General features: G+C 39.3%; 1 protein-coding gene across 1 annotated transcript in view; it reads left to right on the top strand.

The window, feature by feature from the left end:
* Positions 1-12,781: 12,781 nt before the first annotated feature.
* The window catches only part of Adgrl2 (adhesion G protein-coupled receptor L2), a 208,003-nt gene continuing 197,320 nt past the window's right edge, over positions 12,782-23,464 (top strand). Inside the window, exon 1 of the mRNA XM_036189375.1 lies at positions 12,782-12,830. The gene's annotated coding sequence lies outside the window, so the exon portion shown is untranslated. The remainder of the gene's footprint in view (positions 12,831-23,464) is intronic.

Genomic DNA, 23,464 nt, shown 5'->3' with positions numbered 1-23,464 from the left:
CAGTTCAAAATCAGTCTTGATCATTTATTTAAGAAGTAAAAATCTAGTGCTAGGGGTGTAACTCAGTGATATAGTACTTGCCTAATATGTACAAGACTGTGGAGCTCAGTCTCCAGCCTCTTTCACACACACACACACACACACACACACACACACACACACGCACACGCACACGCACGCGCGCGAGAAAAAAAAAATCTATGAAAAATGTTAAAAGTCCCATGATTTTTTTCTATAAAATTCTATGTCTGAACACATGAAGTTTTAAATTACTAAGACGTGACTGCAGCTAGGCAGTGGTGGTACACTCCTTTAGTCCCAGCACTTTGAAGGTAGAGGCAGGTGAATTAAGACTAGCCTGGTCTACAGAGTGAGTTCCAGGAAAGCCAAGGCTACACAAAGAAAGTCTGTCTTGAAAAAACCCAAAGCAAGCAAACAAACAAAGAACCAAAAGTGGTGACTGCTTTTTGTATATGCTCTTTAGGGAACAGATAGCAAAAAGGGAAAACACGGTACCCATTTCTCCACTCTCTTTTCTCCTGAGGTATTGTCACTTGGGATTACTGCAGCTTTCGACAGGATCAAAGAGGGACAGTGCAGTGTGATCAGTGAAAGAAAGTGTAATAATCAAAAGTCTGTTTGACTAAAAAGTTGCTTTTCTTTCAATATTTTATTGATATGGCTGAGTGTGTGCATGTGTGTGCATGTATGTACATGGGGTGGGGTTGGCGAGAAGAAGAGAAAAAGGATGTGTGTGCATGCAGAAACTCAAAGGAACAGACTCCCCTTCTGAGCACTATGCACGTTTAAGTCTGGGGAGCTTGCTTTTAAATGGTGACTTTAGGCAGAGGCAGATTGTCACACTTCACCAAAAAGAAGACAAAGTCTCAAAATTTCATATCAAAAATTAGGAGGGGCTCAAGACCTGTCTCAAAATTTTGCATCTGATGAATTTTCTTTTATATAAAAACCAATGAAAGACTCCTATCTACCCAGCTGTTCTGGAGTTTAGCCATATCCACTTCCTTACTTTTTAGGTAGCAATAGCAATTCTCTAAATGCACGGTGCTATCCTTGGGCCTGAGAGACAACTATTAGGCTCTGAAGTAATGTGACCTTTACTTAAGAACAGCAGAAAACTTTCTTAACAAAATCAAAAACTTATATTATGAAAACAAAGATAATATGTAAGTGCGTGAAGTCTAGGTAGCTGAAAAATAGTCTAGGAGTGGCAGGGTTTCTTTCTTTTCCATTTCACTGTGTTTGTGTTTGTCTATCTTGTTCCAAGACAGATGAGCTCCCAATTCAGAATTCAACTACCACAAAAAGCGTCTTTAAGTAAGGAAATTTTACATTAATAAACAAGTGATATGAAAATCTCTTTCACAGTTGTAAATCTGTGCAGACTGCTTGCCCAACACGCTTCTCCCCTCTTCTTTCTTCAGTTGTCCATGTTGATTGCTAGCTGCCCTGCCTCACATAGCAGTTTTCAGATTTGTTGTGTTTGTGTGTTGTATGTGTGTTTGTGTGCATGTGATGTGTGTGTGTGTGCACAGGTCCGGGTGTTGTCAGGCCCTTTGTAGCTGGAGTTGTAGTTGCCTGTGAGCTACCTAATATAGTGTAGTTGAGGCTGATCTTGGACTCTTGATCCTTTTGCCTCCACTTCCAAGTGCTTGAATTACAGCTACAACCCACTATGCCCAGCTAGAATTCAATTTTCTTGATCAGCATGTGAAATAGGTAAATATTTCATATTCATTGAATGAATAAGCTAGAATCTACATATTTGGGGGCTAAAATGTTTTATCTTAACAGTATAAAGCTGTGTGTGTTGTAAAGATTCTAAGACATCCACAGTCAGCCCATAATGTTGTAATTTGATTGAGTTAATATTCTTTCCAAGCCTCATAATTCTATGATTTATCATTGCATAGAATAATATGTCACAAGAATTAGAGCGAAATCCATGCCGACTTCAGGAGTGACCAGTCTCAATGTGGTTTCTTATAATTGGCCAATTTCCCTGAAAAGTCAGTAAGTAAAATATATTGATTAATTGATAACTGCAATTAATTGGGTTTTTACTAAAATTTATTATACTACCACAGAGTAGGCACTCAATAAACACCAGTCACATATGAGAAGTCTGGTTAAAGGAGGGTTATCTTGTTTTAGTTTCTAAGATTGAAAAAGAAAATTTCCAACCGAATATAATAATTTGTCATAACTTTAGAATTCACATTGTGGAGAAGTGATTTTAAAAGTATGTCTTGTTCTTTGTTCTCTTTTTTCATCTTCCTCTCTCTTTCCCCTTCCCTTCTGTTTATCCCTTTCTGTCCTGAATAAGTCAGCCCTAACAGGAGGTGGGGATGGGAAAATAGCATAGGCCACCCCAGGTTGTGTGGGACAAGAACAAGGTAGGCATCCGCAGGTGGTGTGGACAGCAGGAAGGTAGGCATCCCCAGGTGGTGTGGACAGCAGGAAGGTAGGCATCCCCAGGTGGTGTGGACATCAGGAAGGTAGGCATCCCCAGGTGGTGTGGACAGCAGGAAGGTAGGCACCCCCAAGTGGTGTGGGACAGTAACAAGGTAGGCATCCCCAAGTAGTGTGGGACAGCAGGAAGGTAGGCATCTGCAGGTAATGTGGGGTGGGATCCAGAAGCTGAGGGGACTCTTAACTTCTGATAGGGTGAAAGGGCCATCATGGTGAGGGTGGGAGTGTTCAGTAGCAAAAGATAAGTTGCCTCAACTCAAGGTGATTGGTCAAATAAGGAACTACATTAGACACAATGGAAGACGGACTCCCATTGTCAGAGAAAGCAGCAATGAAGATGAAAGCAGAGGCCATGTAGCCCAAGACTAGTTTGGACATGAAATTCTCAATGTTTCATAAATACATAAGAAATAAATGTAGAGCTGAGTATGTGGATAGATAGACTTTTTTACACCATGTGTCCCTTATTTCTGAGCCATAAGTTAACTGCCCTTGCACACTGGGCACAATTTCCTCCCACATCTTGGTTTCTAGCCACCATTCCTAACAGAAAAACATGGAGAATTCTTGGAGAAAGATCTGATTCTGGAATGTGGCATGAAAAAATAAAATACACCAGGCAAAAGTGATGCATGCCTTTAATTTCAGCATTCAGGAGGAAGAACAAGGAAGATATTTGTGAGTTCAAGGCCAACTTGGTCTACAGAGTGATTTCCAGGACAGCCAGAGCTACACAGAAAAACCCTGTCTTGAAAAACCAAGGGTAAAAAAATAAAAAATAAAAAAAAAAACTAGCCTAGAATATCTTCTTATATAAAAGCACAGATGTTCTTGCACAGTGCCAGAAACATGTTGGAGAAAAAAGTCAGATTAAAAATAATTACTGTGACCATATCTGAGATGATTTGAAGATCCAAATGTATAATAACAATAAGAGATATACAGATTCACCTTGACACAACTGCACCCACCACAAAGGATAGCCACCATGATTACCCAAGGGTAACCCTAGTCAGTTTTGTTCCAAATGGTTTCCTGGTGAATGGCAAGTAGATGAGGCCATCACTAGGCTTGTGTGGGGGACTTTCACAGCTGCATTCTGGTGCTAGAAATTGCCCTGACTCTAATGGGACTTTTATCTTAAGATAAACCAAGTATGTTATGACTTAAATGAAATCAAGTTTGTCCAAAATGATATGTATGCGCCTCCTTGTGACCCAGATGTCAAGAGCCACCCTTCCTATACTCTGTCAATAAGTCCCCACATGAAGAGTTGAACTCTGGAATTCTAATCTCTCTGCCTCACTATCTTCAGCAATGTGATTACAGCTTCTTGGGGGAGTGGCTACTCATTCAGGGAGATTGGAATGTTCTGGCATAGCAGATTATAATTCATTAAGTGATATAAATATCTATGAGTTCATGCTATCATAAATAAATACAACTTAATGGACTGCTCTGAAAATACTCATAAAATAAGAAAGAAGGAGTCATTTTACAGTAAATACTTTAATCAGAGCATAAACAGGATAAATGTTAATATCACGAGTAACGTGCTGCCTGATAGGATCTAGAGCAATGACTCACTGTCACAAATTCCCACCAAAACTAAACAAACTGAATTTGATGAGAAAGCAAAATGAGAACCTCAAAACAAGGGCTGATGAGAGGGGTCAGCTGCTAAAGGAACTTGCTGCCAAGCCTGATGACCTGAGTTTGATCCCTGATACCCATATGACAGAAGCCGAGAGCTACTCCATCCAGTTTTCTTCTGCAGTTGATATGAACTCTATGGTATACATGCCCCAGCAGACAATGCATAAATAAATGTAAAATAAAAAAATTAAAGGCAACCGCCAAACAACAAGCATCTTACAAAAAATTCATACTCTTTAGAAGTGTTAAATCCATACCTGGTGAGAGGGCTCATGCCTGTTATCCCAGCACTTGGGGAGCTGTGGGAACAGAATTGCTTAAGCCTGGAATTCAGGGCCAGTCTGGACAGCACAGTGTCACACCAACACCCTTGTAGCATGATGAATAACACGAGACCTGGTAAATAAGAGGTTCCTTGGCTATATAAATTTTTCAAATGAATTATAGCATGCACAAGCCAGGAAGAAGGAGCCTATGGTAGAGCTGAACTGTCACTCACTACATTCAGTGATACTGGGGCTTGACTGTGAAACAAATGTGGCCCAAATCAGAACATGTAAACTCATGGAGCAAGGTTGAACACTCCAGTTAAGCTCCTGGGCGCAGCAGTGCGATGGTATGCTTACAGAAAGCAATCTTCCTTAGAACCAAACCAAAAAAAAAAACAACACACACACACACACACACACACACACACACACACACACACACACCCCAAAACAAACAAACAAAAAAAACCACACAGTTTCAGAGACTTTGAAATCTAGTTTGCCAGCTTGGATTTGCATCTTAAAATTTTAGATTAAAAAGCCTGGGAGATGACTCAGTAGTTAAGAGCACTGGTTGTTCTTTCAGAGAACTTGAGTTCAGCTCCCAGCACCCACACAGTGGCTCACAACAATCTGTAGGGGATCTGATGCCCTCTCACAGGCTTCACAGCCTGTATGAGGCACACGTGTGGTTCGCAGGCATACATGTGGGAAAACACTAGTGCATACACTATAAAAATAAATGAGACACTTTTAAAAATCAGGTTAAACTGGATTGGTTCTGTGTGTGATACTTAGAAGGTTCCTGTTACTACAAAAGTATCAGAGAGATTGTCTTTCACTTAAGGCAAAAATTCATAAAGGAGACTATCTTTTCAAAATATCATTCCATGTTGGGGAATACTCTTTATTCTGTTCTGGAACTGAGTTACCCTGACAGGGATTTGGAGATAGCTAGAGAGATGTAAGGACTACAAGGACCTGGACTATTTGATAGTTCTTAGAAAAGACTCCACTCCAGGACTAGCTAGAGGTTACGATGGTGTGCCTATAGGGCCCAGAAGATAACAGGAAGTCTCCTTAACTTCATGGACGTTTTCCTAACATGTGAGAACAATTAACTTCAACATCTCTTCACTATTATTGTTTGTGTGTGGGGTGTATATCTCTGGGTACACACATGTTCGACAGTCATAGGATGGTTGTGTGGTGTTAGCAGCCTCCTTCCATCTTTTCGAGGGTTATAGGAATCAAACTCATAATGAGATTTACACACCAAGTGTTTTACCAACATCTTGGTGGACCCTGAAATTATCTTTTCATTAGTACTGTGGTTTGAAGCTGTTTATTTTAAAAAGCAGCCACAAGTCTACATTTTTAAAGATAGGTTAGATGATCGTTAGTAACACAATTTAATGGGTCCTAACTCTCCTGCTATTGATATAGAAACTTAGACATATTATTTAGCCTCTTTACGCCTCATTTTCCTCATATATAATAATAACACCTTTAATTATAGAATTATTATGAGCATTAAATGAACAACACATTCAAATTGCTTATAGTGGTACCCAAGGCACAGGAATCACTAATTGTTATTCATAGTTATAATTACTGGAGATAAGGAACAAAGCAAAAAAAGAGAAAAAAAAGTCAAGTAAAAAAATGCACAAGGAATCTGTGATGTGGTAGAATACATTTGATCATTTTTCTGATAAATATATTTGCTGAGTATATACCAGACACAAATTCACAAACCAGTTTCCCTTTATTTTTATACTCATCTGTATAAATGAAGACAATTTTAGCCATATTTTTCACAGTATCAGTACACAGATTTAATTAGAATTTTTTTTTAGCAATTTGCCTCACAGTACTAACGAGCATTCAAAACACAAGTTGCACCATCTTGCTAATTGTTATTATTGTCATCGTTATGATATAGTGGTTTCAGAATTTGAGTGATGCATAGAAGGACGTAATTACAGCTACATAGGGCAGAAACAGAAGAAGTAACATCTCAGCATTTTTAGGAAAGGATGCATTTTTCCAGGTAGAGAGCAAGGGAAAAAAAATTTATGGATTTCCATGTTTCCCCCGAAACTTCCCTTGTTTTCAAAGTCACTAGGTCCACAGTCACTCCACTGAGAGCCTGCTTTCGAACTGACCAAATATACAAGCCAGCGTATCAGCAGGAGCTGGCACCAAACTGAACACTGCAGTGGAAACAGAGACAGCTTCCCAGCTGGATCTCCTACATTCACATCCCCTCTTCCTCAGAGGCTTTTCTGGGGTGAGCAGACTTATCTCCCGGGAGCATGGTTTACCTTGTGACTGCTAGACAAGGCAGTATCATTCTCAAGTCTGAAGGATGCTGCCTAGCTTTCAGCATCTCTATAGTATTCCCATTCCAAATGTGGCATCAGTGCTAAAGCCACCTGGGAACTTGCTAAAAGTGGGTAATCGCATTTGTAACGCAAACCTACTAAATTAGAGTCTTCACTTTAACTAGGTGGGGAGGGTTGCAGATTGAAATTAGCTTTGAGAGACAGTTTTCTACAATACTCTTTCATTTAAATCACACAAAACAACAAACTTGTAGCCTCATCAAGGAGAAACTGAGTTGGTGGCATAGCTCCGTGGTAGAGCCACCATATAGCATGCACAAGGTTTTGAGTTCAATCCTCCATCTGCAGAATTACATCTTTTCACTAATTTGGAGGTATCCTAAGCAATCTGCTTATGCTCTTAATTCTGCCTCCTTCCACCCACTATTCAAATCTCTCCTGCCAGTGAAAAGCCCCATAACTTTATGAAATTAAGATCATTTCAAATGACACTGTTCTTGCTAAACACTCCTTGGATTTGGGCCACACCATTGTATTCATTTTAGTAACTACTCATTCATTATGCATTGAATGAACACTTTCTAAATGTTTATTATTATCAGCACTGCTGCACAGTGCACATTGCAAACCCCAACCCAGGCTTTTCCTACGTTCAGTCAGCTCACCATCAGGGCTCTGATGCATCATAGAGGGCTTAACATTTTACAGGCAAGAGGTCCACACGGGAGATGGGAGGGTGCCACACTGAACGATGTCACAAAATTGTGCTTTTCTCTTATTGTTGAAACTACTTCAGTGAGGTAGCATTGTTGAATTACATGAAAAGATTTTGTGGTATGAAACAGAGAAAAAAACAAAAGACACGGAATTTTTATTTTTATGTTAATGTTGTCTCCTAGAGTGTCTTCAGTTTTATAATATGCAAGCAATACGTCATTCTTCTTTGGCGTAACAAACATCACCATTAAAATCAGCTCCTGTCTGTCCTTTTTGGGATCCTTAAAGTTTAGACGTGATAGGCATCAAATAAATACTTGTTAATTGAAGACAGTCTTTGGTCTGGGGTTGGGGACCAGGTTTGTAAACGGGAGCAAGCATTGTAGAGATGCAGTCCTTTTCTCCTGGTCTTCGTGACACAAGGAAATAGTGGTGAGTTTGTGGTGACATTTGGGGATCAAAAAGTTCCTCCAGGGTGCCATGGAAGTTTTTGCTTCTCTGTAGCTGATGTTTGCGTTCAGCAGAGACTGCTGGATCACAGCCAACCAAATGGGGTTGGCTTGTAAAAGCTTTCATGGGTGAGCCTTTTGGAGGCAAGTTTCAGGGCCATTTGGTAGTGACATCCCAGTAGGAGAAATTTCACCAGGACACCCTAATGTAAAGGTTTGATGAGAATGGACTGGGACAAAGGAGGTAAATAATTAATAAGTATGCAGCAGTCTGTATTTTTTTTATAGTAAAAATAAAAGTTAACTTTCTGGCAGTTGCAAGATCAGCTCTGTAGGTATCATGGCATACATCTGATGGACAGCCATTCTTCAGAGGTCACCCACTCCAGCACAGCACTGGAGCACATTAAGGTTATATGTTACACAAGACCTTCCCAGAGTCCCTTCCATCTCTATGATTTGAAGATGGGCTACCATAGGAAACTTCAAAACCAAACTTAAAATGAAAATACTACTTACTAATGTAAACTGGAACTTTACAGATCTAATGTTACATGAAAAGTAGACATTATTTTGAGTCAAGAATCGGCAACTTCTTTATATTTCTAATCTCTAAATTAGCTACAACTTCCCTTTATCTTAGTCAGCAATCATGTTGAAGATGAGCATTCCCATGAAATGAGTAATTTTCTCTTCATCTTTTAATTTCTTTGGACAGAGAAGAAAAGCTCCTGCTTCTCTTAATTGAGCAATTATTGTTTCTTAAGTGAATGTAGAGTTTGAGGATTGTGCCAAAAATTTTCCTTTCATCCAGAGAGGAAGTCTAACGTAAGCAGTAGGAGAGGCCACATGTGATAGCACCCCTGCTGGAAAAGCCAAGACCTGAAGGAGAACTTAATCTTCACCTCTCCTCATCCCCTGGTGACTCCAAAGGTTCTTGAAAGGAAGCCACTTTGAACCAATTTGCATGTCTCCTTGGAGGCTTTCGAGAACTCTCCACTAAGTCCCTGTTTGTCCAGACAGGATTTGCAGTGTGCTGTTCAGTGTGCTATTTGAGCATCATGTCTAGATTTCCTAGACATACAGAAAAATCCACTAAGAAGTGACTCATTATATCTCCTGATCTTGAGACCTGGAGTGGCTCTAACATGTTTCCTAAAATGTTCTCCCAGAATTCAAGCAAGAGAAAATGGGGTTTACATGTGAATAGTTCTGGAAACTGCCTAGACAGGGAACATAGTGTTTTGTGGCTTAGAGTATTATTTAAGCAATGCTCATTGTTTTAATTTTTCTCTATATAGAGCTGCAGTACACTTCTCTGGCTCTCCCATTTGTCAGTGTGCCAGACACTCTCCATGTGCCCTACATAAGTGTTGCAAATATCTGAAGACAGCATCTGCACTTCTCTTGACCTATAGGTTTCTCTTTGTAATTAACACCTGCTCTCCCTTTAGCTTCTCCTGGGGTTATCTAGCTTCTGAACTGTATCATTAATGAGAATTCAGTTTCTCAATAATGACATTTTGATAACCGGCTAATATGGAGCTCAATTAAAGCTAAAAGTACATAAGAACACTTTTTATGTGGTCTTTTATGTTCAAGTGTTGCCTGTTGTAGTCGTCTGTAATATGTGAGACGCCATCTGGAAACTGATGTTCAACTTCAGATTTGGAGAACGCAGCCACAGCACCATCTTTTTGGCGGCCTCCTCCAACAGAAGTTTACGAGCTTCTACTAAGTGACGATTGAAAGGCATGCTAAAATATGACTGCTGGCCACTGAAACAAAACATTTTACCAGAATACTATCAAAACTGCAAGGTAAAATGCTTTTATCTAAATCCGAAGTGTAGGAGCCTCTAAAATTTCTGGGAAGGCCTTAGATCACTTCGCTTCTTAAATACAATGTAAAATAAATTGTATTAATAACTATTACACAATATCAAATTAAACTAAAGATTTTTCTGAGTAATGTTTAGAATTACCGATTTGCCGATCTTTCTAGTCTTCTCTAAAATGCCGGTGATTTGCATGACAATGTTGCTGGTACACAGTCATCCAAGTGACACACTCACACAGAGCTTAATACGTTGTGCTGTTCCTTCTCATTAAGACCATCACACTACACATGCCTGAAGTTTTTTCATGTTTAGCCATCTATTTGAATCTGCATTTTGCATCCTGTATCAGATTGTACTATCTTTAATTATTTCCTTTCCTCACATACTGGTATTCAAGAAATAAAGGAGGGCTCTTTAACATAGCTATCCTAACTGTATTCCAATAAAACATAAATAATCCAACAGGCTCTTAAGGAGGGTTGACATTTGAATACTGGGAACTGTTCCTTTTTCTCCTCCTTTCCTTCTCCAGAGTGGTGACGGGCTAGAAATTACAAACTAGTAAAAGAAAAGAATAAAAAGGGTCAGTGGTAGTAAAATAAAATAAATCAACTGAGTATGAAAGTTCAGACATCAGTTGTCTTACAGCTTTAAACCTCTCTGGGAATATTTGTATGTGGCGGTGAAGGCCAGACACCCGTTAAACTGTAAGTCGTTATCAGATTCATCAGGACTTGGTTGTAAATTTGACTATACAGTTTGGGCTCATAGAAAAATGGGGAGGAAGCATCTGATTAAAGTGTGCATTGCTGCTGAGGCAAGTGAATGTTGCCATAGCAATTGAGATGAAATGTGCAAGAAGTGAGATAATTAAATCTAACCCTTTAGTAGGCTTGACAGTGAACACTTTGCCAATAGGAGAAGTTATCCACAGCACTAAGATAAAACATATTCCAAACGCAAATTCTCCTTGCTAGCATTTTGTTGTCCCTTCCCTAAACACATTGCCGTGGGTAGCTGATTTGAATGTTCTTTTTGAATAATCAAATGCAGTTTTGACCTTGGTAGGCAACTGCTTAGAATTTCCTCTGGTTCATTGTATCGTGGGAGCAGATATCTATGGAATAGACCCAGTTCCACCCTTCTAGTTCCAAAAAATAAAAAGTGCAGTAAACCCAAAGCTGTCACATGCGAGCTTAGAATTTAATGATATCTAGAGCGTACTGCCCTCTTCAGGAGCTTATGCCTAAAAATGCTTTTAAAATAGCAGTTTAGAAACTGTAAATATGAATAGTCATATAAAAACTTCCATTAGTAATCATATGTGAATAAGAAACACGCATAATGCAATAATACCTTTCTAAATATAAGTTTTGGGGGTGTTGAAAGTTTTCAGTGATCAACCCAATACATAGAAAATTTGAACTGGATTATGAACACTAATGATTGGATACAAATGGTAAGATTTTTTATTTAATTTTTTTCATTTTACATACCAACATATGTATACCAACATACAGTTCCCACTCCCTCCCCTTCTCCCCTCCCCTCACCCTCCACGCCCCCATCCACTCCTCAGAGGAGGTAAGGTCTGTCTTGAGGAGTCAACAAAGTCTGGCATGTGGCAAGTTTTTTTTTTTTTAAGGAATATTTTTATCAGGAAAATTTGTGAGTTGTGACAGAATCCAATGTTTATTAAAAATGAAATACCTAATAGAAACAGACATCTTGTGAAGTATAAAATATAAAACAATAATTAAGGAAACAAAGGTTCTATGAATCCAAAACAGTTCTAATACAATGTTTACAATAAAGACAAAAAGGTGTTTGTTTGTGAAAATATTAATCAGACAGACACCTATCAAATCTAATTTTATTTTCTAGACAATGGTCTTTTAAAACTATAAACAGTAGAATCTACATTTGAAATCTTAGTTCTTATTTACAGAAAGATTATGTTTTAAGGAAAGAACATGTTAAATGTACATAAAGACTAGTTTTTGATACAATGTCTGCTTCTCTAGATAAACAGTTCAGGATCTGAAGTATGGTCTCCAGCATATTCTAACACGTTCCCTTTATTCTTCTGATGTCACTTCCGTTCCCCTTAACTACTGTGTAATTTCAAAAGACAGAAGAAACACGATATGATATATTTTCCTTAAAATATGTTTATGATACTCAAAAAAGACAAGAAACAAAATTTACTAACCTCATCAGGATGTGACAGCATATTTTCTCATATTCTGATATGTCTATATCTATAAACACAAAGAGAAATTATTTTGTAGTAAATGCAAAAAACTGAAAGTAAATGTTTGTTAGAAACTTCAAAGAACATAGTAAATTTGAGGCCCAATATGTGGGCTGGAAACATACTCATGGGCAAAGCACTTTCCTGGCATACAAGGCCCTGATTTGACCTCTAGTGTTTCAGAGGATACATGTGGTTTGGGGCGGGGAGAGGCTTTACAGAATAAAAATTTGCTCTAATTTTTATCCTGAGATATATTGAGGACTTTAGGGTTAATCAATAGAAAGCAGCAAGCAATTGAAAAGAACATGGGACTTCACTTTTCATTTCTCAGGTTCTACATTTGAGTTTTTAGTTAGAAATTTCATTTATGGTTGAACAGAAAGAATGGTCATTATGTTCATTGCAGAAAACTGGAATATACCCCAAGTTTTCCCTTAAAGAATTTTAAGTATCTCAGTCACCTCTGTATTCATGCAACTGAGCAAAATGGCAGAGTAAAAAAAAAATACATATCAACTATATTCTCTTAACCCTATATCATTTATTTTGAGAAAATAAAATGCTGCATTATGCATCTGAAAGTGCTTATCATCATAAGCACTCAATCCCGAGGCAGCCCTGTCCATGAGTCATCTGTGTTCAAGAACTCTTGGTCCTGAGAGCTGTTTCCTTTTGATTTGCTGCTGATGCAGTCACTTGACAGTCAGGACCTCTGCAGATGAAGGTATCATAAATAATAATATTTTCTTTGCTTTCCAGGGTATTTACGATACGATGATAAATTTCATCTTTCCCAGAATGGTAAGTAAAAAACTTCCTACATTTGAAACTCCCAAGCAAAAGCAAGGCAGCAAAGTTGCACTGTTGTGATGAAGGTGGAGTGCTGCCCTCTAACTCTGGGGAACCATGTGATAATTCTGTGGCTTTCAAGTCTCTTGAGTATTTCAAAGTTCTCACCTAATATGATGCCAGCTCTCTGAAGGGAAGAGAAGGTTTTGCTGCCTTTGTTGGATCATAATTGAATACAATGTAGTCAACATTTTGTTTCCTGGGGTAATTTATTTTAAAATATACACTGAGGCTGAATAGATGTGTTTTGTGTTCTGTGTGCAGAGACTGTGTACCTGTAACACAACCTGAGAGTTGGTGAATGAGAGGCCTTTGGATTTTTACTGTTACAGAAAAACTGATTGAAATTTATGTCTGACCAGGGCTTTGAAGCTTCTGTGAATTTTAAAATGTTTATTTTCTAAACTATATATCACAACTTCCATGGGGCCGGATAGGTACTACAGGATTTTATTTAAATGTGTGGCTTCATTGTCTTCCCATTTTTACAGCACAGCAAATCATTTGGTTATAGTCTTGATCATAACCTCCTTACAATCTAAATAATGAACAGAGGAATCTTACTGAATAAGAAAGGTCACCAGAAATGGTTCTCAGAAACTTGGTACTACATACTGTGATGTCTGTTCTGAGCGTCTGGGGCATTAACTATGAAACCAAGAACATTTTCATTGAAGAAAAATATCACTTTGAAATAGTCAAACACTGGGACCTGTGAAAGGCAGGCAGAGAATGTACACTAGATATGTGGCATGCCGGGTAAAACAAAAAAGAGGAGCGATGTCATGTGGGTCTGGGGGAAAGCCTCAGAGCGTCCACGGCCTTGGGAATATAACTCAATAAATAGTTTCCATTCTTCATTTTCTGAATTTCCTGTAATAAATGTAATTATTTTTCTAACAGAGAAAAACATTACTTGAATAATAAACTATTCAAAAGAACATGTTTGATATTAATTAATTATAGACATATAATTGAGAAATATTTCTCTATGCAAAACTTACAACTAGAATAATGAAAAAATATATTTATATATTTATAAAATTATATGTATATCCCACCTACCTCCAAGAGGAACTAAAACACAAGTGAATATTAATTAAGTATAATATATTTTTAAAGTACCTAAAGGGATAAAAAACTATTCTTTTAAAGTCCATTTAATTCTGATACAAATGTGTGCCCTGAATTCAGGCATAGTCTGTCATTTCACATTGGTACTTAGGCCATGAGAATGTGGTACTTCACTTTTTAATGATAACAACAAATGCTCACCAGAAGGAGAGGTTGTACCAGAAGATGAAACACTTCAGCCCACTAGAACAGCAGAGCAGCATTCAACAGTAACCAATTCCACCTACAACCCACTGTGCAGTTTTCCCATGTGGAAACCATTGTCAGGTTGGGGGTTTGCCCAGAATACCTGAGTGATCCTGTGTAAAGGCCTGGGTTCTATGCCCAGCCTGTACAAGGAGTAAGAGTCAAAGACCATGAAAATCTTTGCAATTTTACTTTCACTTGTGTGGAGCTGAGGATCAAGCCTGGGGCATCCTGTACACAAAGCAAGTACACCCTTAGCCCTAGAAGCCCCTGTGTGAAAACCTGCTCACCATAGCGGATTAAAGAATGCTTAGTATCAAAAACAGCTAGGGAAGTTGAGAGGCTCTTGGTGCAGCGGGAATACCATTAGGAACTCACTGTCTTGCAGTACATCACACAAGTGTGAAAATATTTTTGTGGTTGGAAAGTTCTAGTTGGACATGGTGGCAGCCATCTGTAATCCTAACACTTTGGAAGCTGAGGCAAGAGAATGACAAGTTAAACAATATACTAGAGCATCAATAAGCAGCCAACAGGCTGATTATGTCTGAGAGTTTGAAACCAGCAATGATAAGGACACTTCTCTCGATTTCCATTAAAACTTAGTTTACCTCATCTTTTCCATTATAGCTCTCTGGGGATTCTGGTTTCACACAACTCTTTGGTTCATTTCACAGGAAAAAATAGTCTTCCCAATTAGCAAACCAGTAATTGATGGGCTCTTTAAAACATTTTTTTTTCTCTGTGCACTGAAGACTGCTATTAGATTATGCCATTTTGTTTTGAAACTCCTGTTTTAAATGTGGTCAGCCAGGAGAGCTGTTAAAGGCATTGCTTTTTTGGTTTTTTTTTTAGATCAGACTGGCCTCAAACTCAGAGATCTGTCTGCCTCTGCCTCCCACATGCTAGGATTAAAAGACTGTGCACCACTGCCCAGATGTTAGCCATTGCTTTTGCGGTCAGGCTGGCTGAACAATTGGCTGTTGTAACTTCCCCATGCTCTGCCCTAAATTAGCTTCTGAAAGAATTTATAATCACTTTGCAGTTGCTCAAATATATAAACAACCTATTAAATCTACACAAATGCATTTCTAGTCTGTTAACAACTGCATTGAACTGCATCATATAGATTATATAGCTAACATACTTGTGTACTTGGAACATAAAATACTAAGTAGTTAAAAAATGGTGGCAGGGGGCGGCGGGGCTGGCAAGATGACTCAGCAGGTCAAAGAACTCCCCTTTCTAGGCTGGTGACATGATTTCTGTCCACAGAACCTATGGTGGAGCAAGGGGACAAACTGCCAAGATGTGTTCAATGACCAGGACACATGCACCTGCACCTGCACCAACACACTCACATGACACAATCACACACGGTTTGCCAGCCAGTGTCAGGGTAAAAAAACAAAACAAGGAATGACCGTGATCTCTGACTTCCTCTCTGTGTCTTTCAATAACAGTTCCTTAATCCTCTCCTTCAATCATAGCTGAACATGACCTGGAACCCCTCCCTCTATTTTATTTCTTGCTTATTCAAAGCAATATTATCATTTGCTGTCCCCCAATATCTTGATTCCATGTGTGTATACCTCAGCACATTTAACTGTTCATTTTGTAACATAAACAAACACCTATTTGTCTATAATGACTTCACGCAAAAATGAATTTTCAACCCTTTATGTCTCATAGCCATGTATACTGTCATAGACTACTCCATTACATTCCGAGCACTGGCACTCTTCCCAGTATTTCACTTTTGATTTTGACTATAATACATAGTCATTTCACAAACAATCAAAATCACATATATCTAAGTGGATATATGCAAACGTCTTCTTGGGCCATGGTTCTAGTCCCGGAATGAATTTTTTCCCCTCCAGAGACTTATTTGGTGATAGCCACAACATTTTTTTGCTTGTTACACTGGGATATGCTAATAGATATCCCAGTAATATGAAATATCCCAAAAGGGACAGTGCTAAAGGAAAGACATAGTAGAGTCCCCACAGCAAGGCCACCTTGTCTGAAAGGCTGCTACTGTGAAGCTGAGGGCAGCTGCTCTGCAGCAGCTGCTGAGAATGAAAACTTCCAGCTCTCTGGGTACAAGGATTCCAACTTCACCCAGGCCTCACGGCTGTCACATAGGTGCTAAGGTCCGGGACCTACCAGGAGCACAAAGGTCACCGTTTCAGTGTTTGGGACCCCAGTGGGCACATAATACTGTCAGGTGGCTTAAGATTTTTTTTATGAATTTGCTGATTAGATAATGAACATTTTTCATGACTTTAATTTTCTATCCCTTAATTACTGACGCAGTGGTCTCTTTTTGTCTTTATTGGCAACAAGGTTTCTGGTTCCTCTTTTAAACTTGAATGGCCCTTGACTGGTTGATTTGTAGGTGACTTATGCACTAATCTGTTAGTTTTTTTTAGTCAAGTGGCAAATGTGTATTTTTAGTTTCTTGAGGTTTATTTATTTATGTTGTCCCTTCAGGGCTGCTTGGCTCCGAGTCCTTAATTCTTTTACTTTTACTCTGCATGCGTCCCTTTTCTACTTCTGCCTGGCACTTCTGAGTTCAGAAACTATAACTAAGTCTTCTAAGTGTTTTAGCATTATGCTTTTTGTTTCTGAGAATCTAATCCATTTGAAGTCAACTATCATGTAGAAAGACATTTTGAAAAATAGGAAATTATAGACTTTGTGTTTGGAATAGTTTGTTCTTTTTCCCCCAGTGATTTGTCAAAGCTATCCTTGTGTTAATCAAATGTCCACACATTTTCCAGCTAACATTTGGTTCTCTTGGTCAGTTTGTCTGTTCCTCTGGCAATGTGACACTGATAAGTTATTGTAGCTTTATCATAACTTTTTGAGCTCTCTGGTGAGTAGCTTGTCTCCTTCTTCTCAGGGGCAGTTGGCTACTGTGTCTTTTTCTCTTATAAACATATTTTAGAAAGAGTTTTTCCTCGTCTTCTTTTGTAGACCCAGAAACAGTTCGAGAAAGGCAAGAAGGCTCAGTAGAAAAGGGGGCTTGCTCCTAAGCCTAGCAGCCCAAATCCATTCCTGGGACTCACATAATAGAAGGAGAAAACAAACTCTCAGAAGTTGTCCTGTGACCTGCACACACACACACACACACACACACACACACACACACACACACAAACGGTGGTCAAATTGAAAAATCCATTTGACTGGAATGGTAGAATCTACAGTTTCAGATGAAGAAAATAAATAGTCCTTATAGGGTCTGGATTGCTTCAATCTGTCTATATGCTCTCTTTTCCAAGTATGAGGCTTTCCATAACTCCATCCTCCATGCTTTCCCCTCTCTTTTCACCTTCCCCTTCTTTCCTGCCTTCCTCTTTTCCCTTCCTTGCTTCTTTCTTGAGTTAAGGGCTTACTATAGAACCACATAGAAACTCATGATCATCCTGATTCCAGCAACCATGATGCTGAAATCATCACCATCTGCCACCATGCCCAAGCATTATAATGTTTTTCAGAAAGGTTTTATTTTTTATGTATACCTATTAAGCTGACTTCGACTTCCTACAACTGTTTTTTTTTCAGTTATATCTTGCAGCTTCTTTACTTTTTAAGATGATAGTTTCTAATGTTTTCTTCTTAGCATTCAAATGTAACTCTCTAATAATTTGTATCTACTAAACCTGCTTTCATTAATTTTCATAACTTCTCTCTATTTTCTCTGGTATTCCTCATTTAAAAAAGTTGATCTCCTTTCTGTTCAATTAGTTTTTCTCAGTCTCTACATATGCCCCTCCCTGTGGTCCTCTATGCTGACCACTAGTCCAGTATTGTGTTGAAACAGTGAACACCCTATCTGTCTTGTCCTGACTTTTAAAGGGAAGACTTCAGATATTTCACTATTAAATGAGAAGTGTTTTGTACACACCTTACACTGAGTTAGAAAAATTCCCATTTTCTTTTACTGACTTTAAGTTTTCATCTTTCATGAACGTTGGGTTTCATCAGATCTTCTCACTATAACGAGAAATCCATGGGAGTCTGCTTAAGGGGTAAAAGGAATTTATTAGGGAAGAAAACTCACTAAACAAAATAGGAGAATTGTCACAGGGTCCTGGAAGGCTGAGGTCCTGTTCCACACTGTTCTGCCTCCTGAATCCGTCTTTACCATCCAAGCCCACGAGGGAGAAAGGAGAGCGCCCTATGTGCCTCTCTGGTCTTAAGGGTAGCCTGGAGGCCACGCCCCAGAGGCTGGTATTTCAAGGTCATAGGTAGAACAGATATCCACTACATCTCACTGTATTGATTTAGGAACTAAGTTTTCTCCCAAAAGGTTTCTGAGTACTGAAACACCTTTAACCTTGAAGACATGGAGTGAGGTAAATATGGCTTGCTGTGGTGAAGAGAGCAGCAATGCCCATGAACATGAAACTCCAACCTCATACAAGGCACAAACAACATCTTGAGTCTTAATACAAGACCTTGAAGCCCAGAGAACAAAGCTCAGTGGTCCACACTGTCTGTCCCGAGTGGTCACGGCCTTAAGTTATAGTCCCAAGCTGAGAGGGGAAATATATAGTTCAAATCTGTCCCTAAATTGTATCTCTTTGAATCAAAAGGAAGTCCTCTCTGGGTGGGGTATAGTTGCACATAGGCCTGAGACTCCAGTGTTCAGGAGACTGAATCATGATAGTTCTAGTCTAATGGGTGCTACCAGAGCAAAACTCTATATCAACAATTAAAAAAAAACACTAAATATAACTTTTCTATTTAGCTTACCAAGAAGCTAATACATTACATTAACAATAGTGGGGCTGAGGATGTGGCTACAAGGCAGAGTGCTTGTCTAAGAAGCACAAAGCTCCAGGTTTGATCCCCAGCACCTCATGGACTAGGTATGGTACCATAGACCTGTACCCCCAGCACTCTGGTGGTGGGCGTAGGAGGATCATAAACTAGTCATCCTTGGATACATAGTGGGTTCCAGGATAGCGCTGTCTCAAAAACGAAGAGAAAAGAAGAAGGGAGAAAAGAAGGAGAAGGAGGCGGGGAGAGGGAGAAGGGGGAGGAGAACAACCCATGGAGCTGTATTGTACCGGCTGAGCCATTCATAGCTAGTCTTCATAAAGTTTAGATCTGCAAATACGGGACAGACTCATGAAATGCGAGACTATTAATGGACAGATCTCAAAACAGGCAGATTCTAAGTCTTAATCCCAGTTATCAAGTTTCCAAAGATCTACAAACCTGTTAATTGCCTTGCTGATTTCAGCGGAGTCTTTGTAACGTGCAATGGTCCTGATAACTGCATTCACATGCACAAAAGCCAACCGTGAGATGAGCTTCCTAGTGCTGAAGTCTTAGAAGTCAGGAGGAAAGTAAGGCTGTGATTCCTTCCCACCACAGTAGGAAGGATGGGGGTGTTTATGGGTGTCTAGGGGTAATTTCCCTGTTTTTGTGATAAAATGCTCAGAGTCTATTTGGCTTACAGTCATAGAGGGACACAGGGAGGGCATGGCAGTTGGCAGGGAAATATGGTGACACAGGCAAGAGGCTGGTGGCTCACATGGCATCCACATTAAGGCAGCAGAGAAAGATGAACACCCACTGCTGCTCGGCTCCCTTTCTCCAAGGTTATAGTCTGAGAGTCCAGTCATTGCAGGGGATGGTAGGCAAGTCTCCACACTTGAGTTATTTCAGTCAAGATTAACAGGCATGTCCAGCGGCCTATCTTCCAGGAAATTCTAGATCTCATCATGTTGACAGTTGAGGCTAGCCATCACACTGGGTAAGTACTTTGAAAGCCCAGATTTGACCTAAATGTAGCACTTCCCTTTAATTTTTCCAGAGGCAGATCAGAGTAAGAAAGAAAGGTTCAAATCACATATCCAAGGCACCTGCACACACGCACGCATGCCCGCATACACACAGAGACACAGACACACACACACACACACACACACACACCACAAAATAAGTCATTTTTTGAAAGAAGAGGTGGACCTGGTGAGATGATTCAGTGACTCACAGCATTCCCTACTCTTGCAGAAGGACCTAGGGTTCAGTTCCCAGCACCCATATAGCGGCTCACAACCACCTGTTCTAGGGGATCCTATACCCTGTATGGCCTCCATAGACACTGCACTCACAGAGTACACATATATACATGCACACAAAACATTCATGTACTTAAACATATATATATATATCACACTTTTAAAAAGAAGAGAAAATGAGAGTGTTTGCCTATCATGGCTTTAGTTCAATCCTGTGTCATAAAAATAAATAGACAGACAGACAGACAGATAGATAGATATGTCGACAGATAAGAATTGAAGACACAGACTCACAAAGAGGAGGACTATGGAACATACAAGGAAAAGGCTACCTAAAAGCCAAGAGAGAGCCTCTGGAGAATCAGGAAGGCTAGCATTTTCACTTAGGACTTCTAACCTTAAAACCTAGGAGAGGATAAATACCTACTGTTTAGACTACAGTCTGTTGCGTGTGCAAAGGAAAACATTATCTGTCGAGGATTCACTAGTCAATCCTCTGGCCATGTCCACCCTCCCTACATAGTATCTTCCCAAGACCTTCTTTCTCTTCCCCTTCAGAGATGACTGCCTTAGTTTAGGCTTTATTTTTTATGCCTGGAGTATTCTAGTAAGCCTTAGCACTTCATTCTGATAAAAGCATTCATAATTTTCTAGCAAACTCCCTGCATCATGAGCTGCTTGGCAGCAAAAATAAGCTCTGCACTGTTTACCCAGCTGCAGTCTGTTGTCTGTGGTTCCCAACTACAGTTGTGCATCAAACTTTGGGATAATTGATTGGCTGATGTTGAGATAGCTGGCCTGGAACTTGATTTGTCTAAGTTGACCTTGAACTCTGACCTCCTGCCTCTGCCTTACATGCTAGAATCACAGGCACGCAAAAGCTGTGATACATGGTCTAATAAGATGAGGAATAGTTTTTAGTATCTACTCAAGGTAGAAGAGCAGTGTTGTAGAGAAGACTAACAATACAATAAGAGATAAACTCAACTTCATTCTGTCTAAAATCAAAGGCAGTCTTGTTGACCATCCTTAGATTTGAAAACTAAAGATAGTATTTGTTTTGTGCCTAGTATTTTAAGTATAATATAATCTAGGAAAGTGTTTTAAAAAGAAGGTACCTTTATAGAGCTTTTGACTTAGATAATAGAAATACTAGTTTGTTTTTTAAAGTGGGGCTTGGTGGTTGAGTGTTTGCCTATCATTTGTGAGACTCTAGGTTCAGTATCCCTAACAATACATAAATAAATATGCTTAGAGGTTTGCCCATTTTAAAACTAAGGAGGTGGGGTGGCAATGTATAGGAGCATGCATAGAAGCAAAAGTGGTACATAGGAGTCAAGGCGTGGGTCACCATGCTTAGCTGTTTCTAAAGTGGCCTTGAACTCAGAGATCCGGCTAGCTCTGCCTCCCAACTGCTGGGATTAAAGGTGTGTACCACCACTACCCAACTTCTGTTATGGCTTACTCTTCCCATTTTCTAGCCACCATTTTTGGCTTTGTTCTAGTGGCTATCTGTTGTCTGACCCCAGATATGTTTATTTTGGGGAATACACAATATTTCAGGGAACACAATGCCCACCACATATATACCTTACTACCTAGGGCCTATGTTATATAATGACTATTTAGTTTGCGTATGGTGGGGAAAATCTGATTTATGGACTGAGTAGGCACTGGGTTCAAATTTAAATTTTATGTCTGTTAGCATTCATCACCTGAAATCTCTTGGTTCCTGTTTCATATCCTTGATTATAAAAATAATTCTGAACTTACTTCCCATGTTTGTTGTTAGCATTAATTAATGCAAAATGGTCAACCCAGCATCCAGAATACAGTGAATCCTCAATAGTGGTTAAAATTATTTCAGTATTTACATCAAAATGATCAAGTGTAGTTGTTTTTCAAGATAAAAATTCCCAACTCTTCCAGTCTTTTTTCACAGGGGACAGTTAAGTCCCTCTGTCATTCTGTCTGCTGGACCCTGGAGTTTTTCAATCTTCCATTGGTACCTTCCTTGCAATGCAGCTCCCAGAATGAGCATGGCAGTCTCAACAACAGGAAAGGGAGCTGCACTAAGCCCACCCTCCATTACTCCGTGAATGTGCTAAATTCATCACACAGTCTCAACTACTGTTTTGCTGCTGTTTGCAGACATCACACCAGTGGCTCACTGCCAGGTGAGACTCCTTTCTGTCCCCCAGGAGGACTGTTGCTAAGTCACATAGACTTCAAGCCAAATTTAGGCAGTTGGTGTTTTAGTCCCAAGGCAGGCCCACACAATTACTCTAAGCGAATTATATATTATTAAATTTTATGCATCTTTTAGTTGTTGAGAACATTTCCATCCTGATTTTATAATCTAATGCATCATCTTTTTCTCATGGAACCCAGATTTGACAGGCATGCCTGCCTCATGCTTTCTCTCAGTCATTGAGAAATGTTCACATGAGACAAGGTGATGGACAAAGGCCTTGTGGTGTTGGTCTGAAACATTTTTCTAGGTGGACACCGGTTCAGGTTCATTAACACTGATACTGGGCGCAATTACTCAACTAGGTATGAAAACACACTAGGAAACTCTCCCTAAACCTGAACTTTCTCTCTGGCCCACAAGGTTAGAAAGACTCCAAATGTCTTGCCAAAATCTACACGTCTTCACCTATTACAAAGATAATTGTTTACTAACCCTTCCAGGAAATGATACATAAAATAAAAACATAGATTATTCTTTTTTAGTGGAATAATTTTTCCTACTAATAATTTTTTATAAGTGATCACAAAAATCTTTTATGTTTATAAATGTAATTTAGCTATTCTCCCTAAAACACCACTGCTGTCGTAGATCTAAATTCTCAGGCTCTGCCTTTTTTCTCTTCTAACATAATGAATACTTTTTCCTGTGCTTCATGAAAATCCAGATTTGATAAAGGTAACCAATGAAACCTTCCACCCCATAATTTAGACATGATGACAGCTAGGACAGCTCCTCAGGCATAGCCTAAGTTCCGTGCTGAGACCCTGTCCCCAACTCTCTTGGCTCACGTGTTAGCTGTACACTTTTGTAGTTGAATGCTTATGGGGAAGTAACTCAGTAATAATGCAAGAGTCATGGAGTTAGTACGGTCATTAGAGGACGTAAGTACTTGCTAGCATGTCAATAATGTCTATGTTCTTAGTAAACTGTACAATGCTTTCACATATTTCTCTTTTCAGAAAGCTAGT

Source organism: Onychomys torridus, chromosome 6 (assembly GCF_903995425.1).
Source record: "Onychomys torridus chromosome 6, mOncTor1.1, whole genome shotgun sequence".
Classification (NCBI taxonomy): Eukaryota; Metazoa; Chordata; class Mammalia; order Rodentia; family Cricetidae; genus Onychomys; species Onychomys torridus.
Note: the sequence above shows the minus strand (reverse complement) of the source record. Positions and strands in the feature narration are given on the sequence as shown.